The sequence below is a fragment of the Xiphophorus hellerii genome, chromosome 24 (genome assembly GCF_003331165.1).
Source record: "Xiphophorus hellerii strain 12219 chromosome 24, Xiphophorus_hellerii-4.1, whole genome shotgun sequence".
NCBI lineage: Eukaryota > Metazoa > Chordata > Actinopteri > Cyprinodontiformes > Poeciliidae > Xiphophorus > Xiphophorus hellerii.
In genome coordinates, this window is record NC_045695.1 from 646,312 (window position 1) to 659,275 (window position 12,964).

Below are 12,964 nucleotides of genomic sequence, written 5' to 3' on the forward strand. Positions count from 1 at the left end.
ATAACAGCTTTATTAAACATGAATGGGGAAACAGTACAAATAAAGCAACTAAATGAGCTGCTGGAAATATACACAGTAAAACAGAACCAGAACATAATGGTGGAAGATTTCATCTGCATATAATCAGAGAAAAAAATAAAATAGACAATAAAAACTGGTTCCAGGTCAGTTCCTCTTCTACTATCTCTTCCCTGAACAATGGTGTATGGTTTTATTCTTGGCTCTGATAAGAATTTCCTTCAATTATGCAAATAAAAATAATGATTAAATATACTTTGTAATTTAACTAAATTGTTTTTATTAGTTTTGTGGATGAATAAATTCAAATAATTAAGTGTCTGTGTTGTTCACTTCATATGTTGGGATAGTAACTCACTCAAGAGGGATTTTGATACACAAATGATCAAAATAAAAAATAAAAACTGGTTTAAAATAAAATAAAGACACAACCAAAACAGTTAGATGGCAATATTACCCCATGAAAATAACCCCAAAATTGTATTTCTTACAGAAAAGTTTGTCATATTTTTGTTTTAAAGTAAAGATGGAAAGCCCATGTTTCGACTGTTTAACCTTTAGCATTTTACACACGTTCTGGTGCATTTATCCAAAATAAAACAATGTAAATCTTAATATCTCACAAACAAGATATTAACATAAATGTAAAAGCCTGACAAAAACCTTACATTGTAGCAGAGACACTAATTATTCAAGATTAACTGATTTCTAAATTCATTATTGTGAGGCTAATGAATATTGCAGTTTGGCAATTTCATAAGTCAACTGGACCATACGATGATTTTGCATAAAAATGGCCGACATCCATACAAATAATGTACAAATATGACACAAAACTGAAAACAACAAAATAGGGAACATGTTGTTTTCTCAGCTGAGTCAATCTACGAGAAAAGAAATAAAATAGTAAGGAAAAAGACTAAATAAACTCAAAAAGCTATCTAGAGTAAAATGATGCTTACCTTGATGGTCACTGTTCCCAAAGAATCCATTCAAGTCATATTTCTTTCTTCCTAAACGTGAAAATACGCAGAAACAATAAGATACTGTATGGCTTTGCAATTATTTTCATAAAAATATTTCCGATTTGAAAATATTTCGACAATTGAAAAATGCAAGTTTTTGTAAAATGTTTTTTGAATATTTAATTAATTTGTTTCAATGGCACAAAAATAGGAACGATGTAAATTGCTAAAACAATTTTCAAATGTTTTTTGTATATTTTTGCCTATCCTCATATATATTTTTGTTTTAGCAGGAGAAATAAAACATTTAGAGTTACTCCAAAACCCCTTGTTTCTTACGCAGGCAGTATGTTTTGTGAATGCGAGTTTAAGGTGACGTTGCAGGAGTATTTGTGCTCCTGCAACGTATTAAAACGCTGCGCATTTTAATACGCAGCGTCATAAAATGGGTTTTTTAAAAATGCCAGACATCTTTAATGTGACGATTCTGTAAAACTTAAATCTGCCGAAGCAAAAATAAAAATAAAAAAATCCAATATATTGAAGATTACTTTTGTAAGAAACAGCTATTAAATGAGAATTATGTTGCAAGTTATCGATTAATAAGTAACTCTAAAGTTGGTTGCTCTTGTCAGTCGAATAACGATTAATTAATGTCAACATTTTCTTTAAAAAAGTGTTTTTATCAAGAGTCCTTTTATCACAAAGGACTAAATATATGCTGCCTTAAAAAAAAATAAAAACAAACATATAAATATATTTTTAAAAAACATAAAATTGAGGTTATCTGACACTATTTAGCTTAGACAGCCCTCAAAATCAACCGTGCAATTTTCTGCCAGCACATCGTCGCTTTCGTAGCACATTAATACTGTTTGCTTAAGAAAATTACGTTACTCCGCCGCCAAGAACGGCTGAATAATCGCTATAAAAGGTGAGAATTAAGGCTCTTATCGAGTATTTATTTTAAAAAAAACTAAAGGAGTTTTGTCGGGTGTTTAAATGTCAAAACAGAACCGCATAAAGTGCATTTTGTATCCCAAACCGAACTCTTGTTTGAACTGTTACTGTTACGGTATGGCTCCGCCATCTTTGATTCGCTTATGAACGGCTGCGCTTCAAGTCAGATTACCAGTGGCGCCCTCTGGTGGATGGCGGCCAAACTACAACACTAAAATAAGGTCTAAAAGTCAATCTATCTGAACTAATTTGAATAAAACAAACTATTAATCATTCCTTGTCTGAAAAATTTTGCAAAGCCCTGCAGCGGAGATTGTAGCAGCTCCAGGACTTGCCTTGAGGGTGGAAATGCAGCTTGAGTTGCTGCTGAATTTGTATCTGCCGTGGCAGCTGCAGGTCATCCGGATTCTCAGGCAGGTGAGATTCGCCCTGCGTCTCTGTAGCAGGTGAAGAGTCCAGTAAACCCGCCGTGCCGTCAGATAAATCCTGCACACCTTCATCCAGTGTGAAGGAGCCTACAAGGTCTGGCGAGTCCTCCAGGGACGGACTGGGAGTGGGAAATGCAACCGCTACAGACGACAAGGTTTGTATTCAGATTTAAACTTTACATATTTATTTATGCTTTAACAGCTCTTTGTTTCAATTATGTTGTTTGATTTACCTTCTGGCTTCACTTGTCCTTTTAAGTAGCCCACGTTCTCTAATCATCACAAAAAACAAATGAAAAGGAGTTCAATTAAAGCTGCGGTACGTAACTTTTATATAAAAAAAAAATACGTTGGTTTCAACTGTCAACATGTACTGTAAAATCTGCACAAATACCGATCTCACTGAGCTAGTATTGGAGAAAATAAATCCACTGCTTCAACCAATCAGAGGCAGGAGGAGGGCCTTAGCGCTGTCAATCAACCTCATGTACTACTAAATGTGCTAAGGGCAGAAAAACAACTTACAGTTACAGGAAAACCGTTTATCCTGTCACTATGCTAACTAGCTTCAGTATTTACAACAGGCTAAGCTAGCTGAAGTGTATGGAGGATGACTGGCAGCGCTAAGACCCGCCTCCTGGCTCTGATTGGTTGTTTCTAGATAGCACTGGGAGCGTTGGAAAAATGAAAGAGAAGCTCAAGTTTTTTCCCCCCAGATTATCTCTTACCTTGATGTCAAAACAACAAATACGTCAAAAATAAATAAATTAAAAGTTCCATCCTGCAGCATTAGCTGAGCTGCATTAGTTAATTCAGCATATATTGCAGACCTAGTCTTACCTTGGACTGCAAATACTGATGATTACAAGAAAAACATGAAATAAATCAGAAGTTGCTTTTATTTATCCATTTATTTATTCATTTTAGTAAAAACTGCTTCCCACACCGTAAGGTAATTCTGTCTGAGGAGGCTGACGGTCATAAATCAAACCAGTCGTTTCTGCAAAAGCCAATCATGCACCACATTTTTAATCCATTGTAGGAGTTTTAATAATGTATTCTTCATTCATGTTTTCTACCTCCAGCTGCAGATTCAAGAGGCTGAGACTGGTGAGCTTTCTGTTTACCTGCTGGGATTGAATTAAATTAAAAGCTGCAGAGCAACAGATAATATGAATATACCCACAACACTTTATAAAACACACCGTATTTTCCTGATTTTGCTTCTCCCAAACCAAGAATCTGTGGCGCGTAGGGAGTCTCTCCACCACCTGCAGCGAGTTCCCCATAAAGCAGATCGGAAAACAAACAAAACACCTCAAAATTAACCAAACCTGCAAAATCTTACACTGGACATGTCAGAAAAATCCAACATTTACTTTACTTTAATTTACTGAGAATGTACTCAAGTAAGTATAGGATATTGGAGCTTGTTTTAAGTCAGTAAGACCTTAATATTGACGAAGAAGTCCTTAGCAGATTAATTCACTCATAAAACATTTTTCCCATGTTATAAGTGAAATAGTCTCCAGAAGAAACTAGTATTCTTTCATCAATATTAAGGATTTTTATTTAAAAGAAGCTCCTATATCTGGCTGAAAAGTTACTTCTAAGTTAGTTTTGTCTTATTTCAAGTGTATTAAGATATTTGCACTAGAAACTAAATGAAAACTACTTGGTAAAATCAGGTGTTTTTGCAGTGTCAAAATATGCAAGTAGCTGAATTATCAACAAGTCCTATGAAAACAGAGCAAACATGCTAATGTTGCTTAGCCCAGGAACCTGTAAACTTTACAATTTGTAAACTTTGAATTGACTAAATCAATTTTAAGGCTTTTCATGCATCTTTTTGTTGTGTTTGATCGATCTCACCATATTTTGCAGCTGATTTCCCGTTATATCCAGATCCAGAAGGTGCAGGATGATACGGCGATCCAATGAGGCCTGAATGACAGAAAATTAATAGAACCTGATTATATCCATGCAAAAACATGATGTAGTTCTTTTTTTTTCTCAGATTCATACTACACATTTAATGACGGTTCCAGATGGTCATTCATTTTAAAATTAATAGAAAAATAAAAGTTAGTGGAGTAAGTCATAAATTAAAAAAAGAAGTATATTGTTTTGAGTTTATATTTTCATTGGCCTTAATTTGCTTAATTGGTCCAATTTGCTTAATTGGGTAACTTTTACCTGGTATATTGGCCTTAATTTGCTTATGTTTCTCCTCCAAATTATCATGATATTTGTAGTATTTTCTCAACTTTATGTCTGAGGGTTATCCCATTAGTATGTCATAGTTTTAACATTCTCCTTTTTACCATATTGGCTGGCAGAAATCGCTTCCGGAGTAAATCCAGCTGGTTGAGCTTCATAAGGAAGAGTCCCATAATCTGAAACGATTATTGACATTTCAGTTTTAATTGTTAAAATCACAACAGACCCAAGTTTCCACCATTTTTACCTGGAATATTTCCATGATTACCCAGGCCTAAAAGCTGCCCACCGTTTAGGACGCCTCCATATCCTGAACAAAAAGAAGAAAAATACAATTAATAAAAATCATTTTCTGCTAAAAGGAATCAGTTTTTTTTGGGTTATGTTTAATTTAAATGTAAAAATGGAAACAAAGAATTTTATTCTAACAATAACAGTATTTTGCAGACAAATATTATCAAAAAATATGATTTGCACTTTGTTTGCTATTTCAATTGTCAGGTTTGTTTGAATTTCACTTTTCATCTGAAAGGTAAGAAGTACATGGAAATTCATAATTTCAAGATTCAAAGTCACAATTATTAGACACCGGCTTCCAAAGGAGCAAGCCTCCTTATAGAAGTTGAAATGTTGACTTCCTACCTCATAATTTTGAATTTCTGTCAAAATTATGACAGAACTTCTCATAATTATGAGAAGATTTCAGAATTATGAGACTTTCTATCTCAAAATTGACTTTGAAAGTCAAAATTCTGACTTTCTGTAATAATTATAACTTTGAAAGTCAAAATTAAGACTTTCTATGTCATAAATATAACCTTTTACACCAATCATGAGTTTAAAAGTCAAAGTTATCCCTTTATTTCAATTATGACTATCAAAGTCAAAATTTGGATGTTCAAACTCAAGCATGACTTCCTGTTGGGCTTTTATTTTTTCTTCCATGGCAGTAACGGGCTTCCATACTGACGACAGATAAAACATTTGTTTGTTTGTTTCCTTAAATGAGTAATCGTTCTTAATAATCGAGTTCTCACCGTATTTTCCAGTTGCTTTACCGTCGCCTGCAGGCAGATGCAGGTTAACTCCGTAACCTGAACAGACATGAGACAAATCACGATGCAGTAACGGAGGTGAAACCTTGCAGCTGTCGCACACATACCGTAGTTTCCCGCCCCGTTGGTTCCCAGATGGACAGGTTCCCCAAACTGCAGCCCGCCAACACCTGGAGCAGCACGGACAGACCGACACGTCTGACTGGACACATCACATGTTAGAGATGCTCTGCTGCTGCATGAAGCTCACCGTATTTGGAGTTCGATTTCTCCGCAGTCAGTCCGAGCGTCTGACCACCAGGAGGCGCTCCGTTTGGAAGAAGGCCTGCAGGCTGAGCGTCCAACTGACTTATTCCTTTATGAGTTAATGCAAAACGAATGTGAGGAACTGCTGCACCATGCACAGAAGAAGAGCAGTCATGTTGTTTTGTACCTGAAATGTGCTTTTAAAGCAATCGATCGCAATCTTCTACTTGCTAAACTAACTTAAAATTAGTTAAAATTTCACTGTAACATCCAGCAGTTATTTCATCTGCTGGATGAAGCACATTTACATTGACTAACTGCTGTTATTAATATGCATTGTCCTAATTTCAATAAAAAAATAAAACATCTCACCGTCAAATCCAGCAGGAGCTTCACCAAATGAAACCTGAGTGGTTCCACCTGTAAAACAGGCATCGATGGATTATTTTCATACATTTAGTGACATTTTTAGCTAAATATCTTCTCTGTTGTCACGTTGTTCATACCCGACTGTTCAGCAGCAGGCAAAATCTGACCAAGAGCTGCAAAAAGAAGAAAACTTCAAAATAAACCAAAACTGATTTTCTGCACAAGATGTTCAAATATTCTCCTACTTACATTTTCATTTAAAGACACCAATCTTAAAAAAACTGAACATGAAGACAGAGAATATGGTTCTGAACATGTAAGGAGTCGTATTTAGGGTCAAACCTCCATATTGGTTTCCGTATCCAGCTGCAGGGTAGACGCCTTGTCCGAAATCTGCACCCAAACAGATCAGTTTACAAAAGTGCGGCCCACATTTTTAAAATCATAATTTTCCCCCAAACTCCTACAAAATAAAAGCATTTACCAGGCTGAGCAATGCTTCCTCTGTAGGGATATGCAAGAACTGATGATACAAATCCATTTATAGCAATCAAAAATAAATGACATGGACAAGTCTAACTAAGGAAATTTACCTGCTCCATGTCCATTACTGAGTCCTAGAAAGTTGAATCCTCCTAAAAATTAATATAATTTTATTCAGATTCAGTTGAGAAACTGGTAACGGATCAACCTGCTGCACGCATGGAGAATAACTGGTTCCTTTTTCCATCAGGGTTTATTTTACTAAAGCTCAAATCACATAATAATCAAAATGTCATGATTTGTTATAAAAATACAGGTAAATAAACCAAATGAAGAACAAGATTAATTATTTTACAGCAAGAGAGATATCTGTAGAGAAAAAAGAACATTTGAAATGGATTATAAAAAAATAATAATATAAAAAGAATCAAGTAAAATTACATAAAAATAAAAATAATAAAGACAAGACAAAAAAGAAAACAATAAAAAAATTAAAAGGATAAAGAAATTAGGTAAAATTACATGGAAAACAAAAAGGACAAGAAGACAGAATAAGAAAAAACATAAAAGGAAAACAAAAATAAAGATCAGAACAAAAAATAAGAAAAGTTAATGCATAAAAAAGCAGAAATAAGGAAACATTTGCTGGCCTCCATACCAGGTTTGTTTGCTTTAGCACCGCCTCCACTCCCTAAAGAGAGAAAATATTTATCTAAAATTTTATTTAGCGTCTTCTAAACAAATCAACAAAAAGTTTAAAGAAATCCTACTTTCAATTTGAATTAAAAGAACATCCCTCTTTAAAAAAGAACATTTTATGTCCTAACAGCTTATGTAAAATATGTAACAGAAGTTTTATAAGATAAAAAACTTTCAAATAGAAACGCAAATTAGTGTTAATTTTCAAATAAAAATAAACTTTTATAACCCTAAAATGGTGTAAGTCAAGGAATCCTGAGTGTTGGATCTCTGTATGAATTTCCATTTAATATTTTACTGAATTCCTCAGTAAATCAGCATCTCACACTGATACAAACACACTAAAATGCTCACTAACACAGTAAAGTTACCAGATTTTAGCCTCTTCATCCATTGTCCTGTTGGTCCACAGTCTGCAAACCAAAACAAATGTTTATCATACACACATTTTAAAAATTTGGACCAAAACATTAAAAACGTTTTTCAGGTAAATAAACAAATTCTTGGTTTTAACAAACCTAAAACAATACAAATATTAGAAAAATTACAACCAAAACACTGAAAAAGCTTTTTTTTCCAATTAAAGAAACACATTCTGGGTTTTAACCAAACTAGAAAAATGAAAAGTATATTAAAAATTAGAACCAAAACACTAAGAAATTTTTTTCAAATAAACAAGTTAATTCTTTGTTTTAACTAACCTAAGAAAATAAAAAATAAAGACAAAAAATAAAGTTAAGTTTTTCTAATAAAAATATTTAAAATTTTTTGACTAAAACACAAAAAAAAGTATTTTTTTTTTTCAAATAAAGAAACTAATCTGTGGTTTTAGCCAACCTAAACTATAATAACATGCTACCCGTCCAGTTTATTCATACGACAAAACTAGATGGTGTTAAGCTGAGATTAAGAGGGAAATGGACAAATGGTCACCGGGTTTGGCTGCTTTGGCTCCTTGAATTCTCCCATTTTCTGAAAACAAAAGGACAGAAAATTCAGAATATTTTCCAAAACAATCCATTCAGAGCGTCTCTGTCATTGTTTACAAGGATTATATCCATTCAGTGAGTTAAACTGGCAATTCAACTCATGCACCAAATGCAAAAGAACAAAAAGATGTTATGATTATCTGTGAACTAAATAAATAAAAGAGAGAAACCACTTGGTTTGGTGCGACACATAAAGTCGATTTGAGCAGGATTTTTCTAGATTATAACAGGCGGATTAGACCGACGTCGTGCAGCTCAGCCAATCCTTCATTCTTTGTTTCCGTTTCTGACGCATGCAGTCCGACTCCGGACTCCGTTTACCAGTTTCCCCACTAGGGGCGCTCTTGCTGCCCGTCTCCTTTGCTGCAGACGCGCTCGGTGTTGCATCAGGACGGATGTTTTCTGCCTCTGAACCAGCAGCGGCGGCTTTGGTTTTTATGGATCTGGTTCTGTCGGGGTCAGCGGTTCCGTCTTCACCAAAAACAACATCTGATTCTGCAGAGTTTTGATCAGGAACTCCAGTCGTAAAACATTACCTTTTGGATTTACACATTTACCACAAAAAGCTTCTTTAAAAAAGTATAAATTACTGTAAAAGCCTCAAACTCAGTGAGTTAACAGTCCGTGGGTAGATTGAGCTTAAAACAAAAGTATTTTTTAACTTTCATTATTCCAAATTTAAGAAGAAAACGAGACATTATGTCTTATGATGCACTGCAAACATGTAAACGTCACCACAAAGTCATCAGCATATCATTTAACAATTTAAATTTTTATGGGAAGTTAAAAAGTATAATTTGTTTAGCTGTTAATAAAAAGTTAGAATTAAAAAAAGTGATTTATACGAGTTAAAATGTTCAATATGCAGCTTCAGAATCTAGTCACATTAGTGCTTTCAATCTTTGAAAAGTAACAATAAAATCAATGACGGGGAAGTTTTCAGTTTATAAAAGAAAACTATTATTTTCAACATTTTTTCCATTTTAACAGAAATTTGATTTTTAAAATATTAATTAAGGGAATACAAATATTTATTTAGAATAACATTTGCAATTCAATGTGTGAAAATCTTTAATCATATGTAAACATTTTAAGAGTTTTCTATATTTTTCATGTAAATTACTTCAAAAGGCATTATCTTTTTTATATACTATCAATAATATTTTCAAATTTTTAATCTTAAACTTCAATATATTTTTTAAAATAAAAAATAATGCATAAAATATTTAGGAATAAAAATGGGAATTTTTTTCATAAATTTTATATCTTGATTTTTTTTAAAATCAGACTAATATATTTTGAATGTAAATTGTTTTTTTTAAGAAAAAGATTTAAAATAATAAAATCAGAAAATTTTAACTTAATCTTATATTTTTGCTATTTTTAATATACATATTTTTTTCTTTAAAAATATATTTAAAACTATTAATATCTAAAACTGAACATGTAGAAATTGTTATACTTCCATATCAAGGTTTAGATATCCTTTAAAGGGATTATTTTTATTTGAAAGATGTAAAAAAATAATTCCATGTTATATACATTAATATATGTATTGCAAAAATATATATATGTATATTTTATATAAAATAAAAATCCAGGAGAAAAGGATTATTGAGAGGGGAAAAATAATCACTTTATTGCCAAAAAACTGCAAAATAAAAATTATCCACCCAAATACTCCAGCATTAAAGAAGACATTAATGATGAAATAAATTAAATTAAAGGTGCTTGCCTGGAGAAAGAACTGCTCCTGGTTCTGTTTCATATTTGGTTCTTTTTTGACCCAAAGTTGCCGGTTCGAGTCCGTGCTGAGGCTCTGGGTATCTGTGTAAAGCTGGAGCCGATTCTGGACCGGAGCCCAGGTGCAGCCGGTTCTGTTTGTACGTTTTATCTTGTGACGCAGGTGAAGCCAGGTTCTGGTGCTTCTCGTTTGGCCCCAGGTAGTGAAAGCCAGCGGTGGGACTGGAAGCTGCAGCCTGTTGCTGAGTCGGCAGGACTCCGCCTTTCAGGCCGTTTCCACCCGATGAAGCTGCTCCTCTTGCAGCTTGACCTTTTCCAGTCACCGACCCGAAACCTGGAAACCAGAAATAAGCAATAGAGCCACTTTACTGATGATATTTGATGTGAATAAGAGGTGAGATGTTGGCCTTCCCACCGTCAAATCTAATTAAATTGGTGTCAAACGTTTGTTGTGTTTGTGCAGCAATAATTTTAAAAGATTACGAAATGTTTCAAGAGGTGATGAAAGGTCAATCAGCCGCCACACGCTCTTCAAATCAAACTAAATTTATGTCAATCAACTCTATGTTTGTGCTGCTTTTGTTTTGAATATATTAATAAAAGTTTAAAGGTCAACAAGGCCCCTCCCGCATTACCCAAATCAAAACAGATCGGCATCAAATGTTTCAAGAGGTGATGAAAGGTCAATCAGCCGCCACACGCTCTTCAAATGAAACTAAATTTATGTCAATCAACTCTATGTTTGTGCTGCTTTTGTTTTGAATATATTAATAAAAGTTTAAAGGTCAACAAGGCCCCTCCCGCATTACCCAAATCAAAACAGATCGGCATCAAATGTTTGCTGTGTGTGTGCAGCAACAATTTTCATTTGTGCTGCTTTTGTTCTGGAAAACATTTAAGCATTTATTAATATCTTTAAAACAATAGTGGCACAAACAAAACATTTTGCTCCATAAACGATTGACACCAATTTTGTTCTATACAAAGACAGTGGTGGGAATGCAGTAGAATAATTTTAGCTGTCTAATGACTCCATTTTTTTTTTGCTTGTCATGGATTATGTACAAAATTTAAACCAGAAAACAACAATTTCAGTCAGAAAAATATTTTTACAGATGGCTGTAGTTTCTGCATACTTATCTCAGTGGGATTTACCTGAATTACCTCATTTGCTATTGGATAAAGAAGACGTACCCTCAGGTTGGTGTTGGTAACCCCCCAGCGCAGCAACACGTCCAACTCCACGGCCTCATGGAAGAAATTAACACGCAGTAAGGTTAAAAAAATTATTATTATTGTCAAAAATTATTTTACAAAAACAAAAAAAAGAGGTAAACTGTGAGGATCCTAAGGGGGCATTGCTTCCCTTTTAGAATGAGATGGTTTTAGGACTCTGTCACTTTAAATCCAGTAGCAGTAAAACCTGGTGACTAAATCTTCTAGAGTTCCGCTGGGGTTGCTAGGTGACGGCTGGGCTTGGCTGAGGTTGCTAGGCAACGGTGCAGTGCCTGTCCACTGTGACTTACTGTTTGGGGGGTTTTAGAAACAGCTCATTTTCCAGACAACAAAAAACATTAATTTATTGCCAAAAAAAACTGGCAATAATTTTTTATTGCCAATAAAAAAAAAATTGGCAATAAATTTTTATTTTTGCTATTAAAAAAATAGCAAAAATAATTGCAATTTATTTATTTTTTGTAATTATTTGCAAAAAAAAAAAAAAAAGCTAATAATTTTTGCTGGGTGTTATTTTTTTAAGCACCTAGAATGTTTTTAGAACCAATTAAGACCCAAATTGAAGTGTAAAAATGTTCAAAAAATGTATTTTTGGTGGTAATTACCATTCATTTGAGGACCAAATCCTTTCAAAGCTCCATAACCTTGGGTTAAACACACACAGTTAGTAAATGTACGACACTGTAAAACATGAATGTTTAGGTCTCAATTGGATTAAAACAAAATCTGGTACCTTCACGGTTGGATCCAAACCCATTGGGAGTTGCTCCATTTGCATACCCTAAAGATCAAACGCATAAATAAAGCAACACTCAAAATAGTTTTAACTTTCATTAAATGTTTGAAACTTGAGTTACCTATTTGGGGTCCTAAAGCAGCTCCTCTGATACTTCCATATCCTTCAATTATCAAATGAAATCAAATTACAGTATGATTGATTTAAAAAAACAACTTTGCTCAATAGTTAATAGATATGTTATCAATTAATCTCTAAGCACTTTATGAATCATTAATAACTGTTTATTATACATTAATTAAGAGTGAGAAGGCCTATATATTATATTTAGAGTTGTTATATTTAGCATTTCAGGCTACTTTGTAAGCAAAATAGGCATTTGTAAATGTAATTATTTAGCACATAGTCTCCTTCTGATCCTTATTTAATGCATAATAAACAGATTGTGATTTATAAAGCGTTTATAAATGAATTATTAAATTAGAAACTATATAAATAGAAACTATTTATTAACCATCTATAAGGGGAGCCTTTTTGTAAAGTGGTAACAAACAATCTATTTGCACATAAATCTTATTTTGGTAAAATTTGGTAATATAATCTAAAACAGGAAAAGTCTATTATGTTCTAACATCAGGCACTGAAGAATTAAATTTATAGTTTGTGAAAATATCTTAATTCAAGTTGATATTATTGTGATATATAAGGAATGTTGTTACTATTGGGTAACAAAATCCTTTAAAAAAGAAAAATATAAATAATCATGAGTGAAACACATGAAAAACGAGTCAAATAAAAATTATGAAAGAAATTCTTA

At 33.3% G+C, this 12,964-nt stretch overlaps 1 long non-coding RNA gene across 1 annotated transcript; it reads right to left on the reverse strand.

Moving 5' to 3' along the window:
- Window positions 1-11,370: 11,370 nt before the first annotated feature.
- On the reverse strand, window positions 11,371-12,312 carry LOC116715845 (uncharacterized). The gene is made up of 4 exons (XR_004338268.1): window positions 12,269-12,312; window positions 12,145-12,192; window positions 12,017-12,055; window positions 11,371-11,423 (listed from the first exon to the last, which is right to left on the reverse strand). It is a non-coding gene; the product is annotated as an uncharacterized LOC116715845 (long non-coding RNA).
- Between the last annotated feature and the right edge of the window lie 652 nt (window positions 12,313-12,964).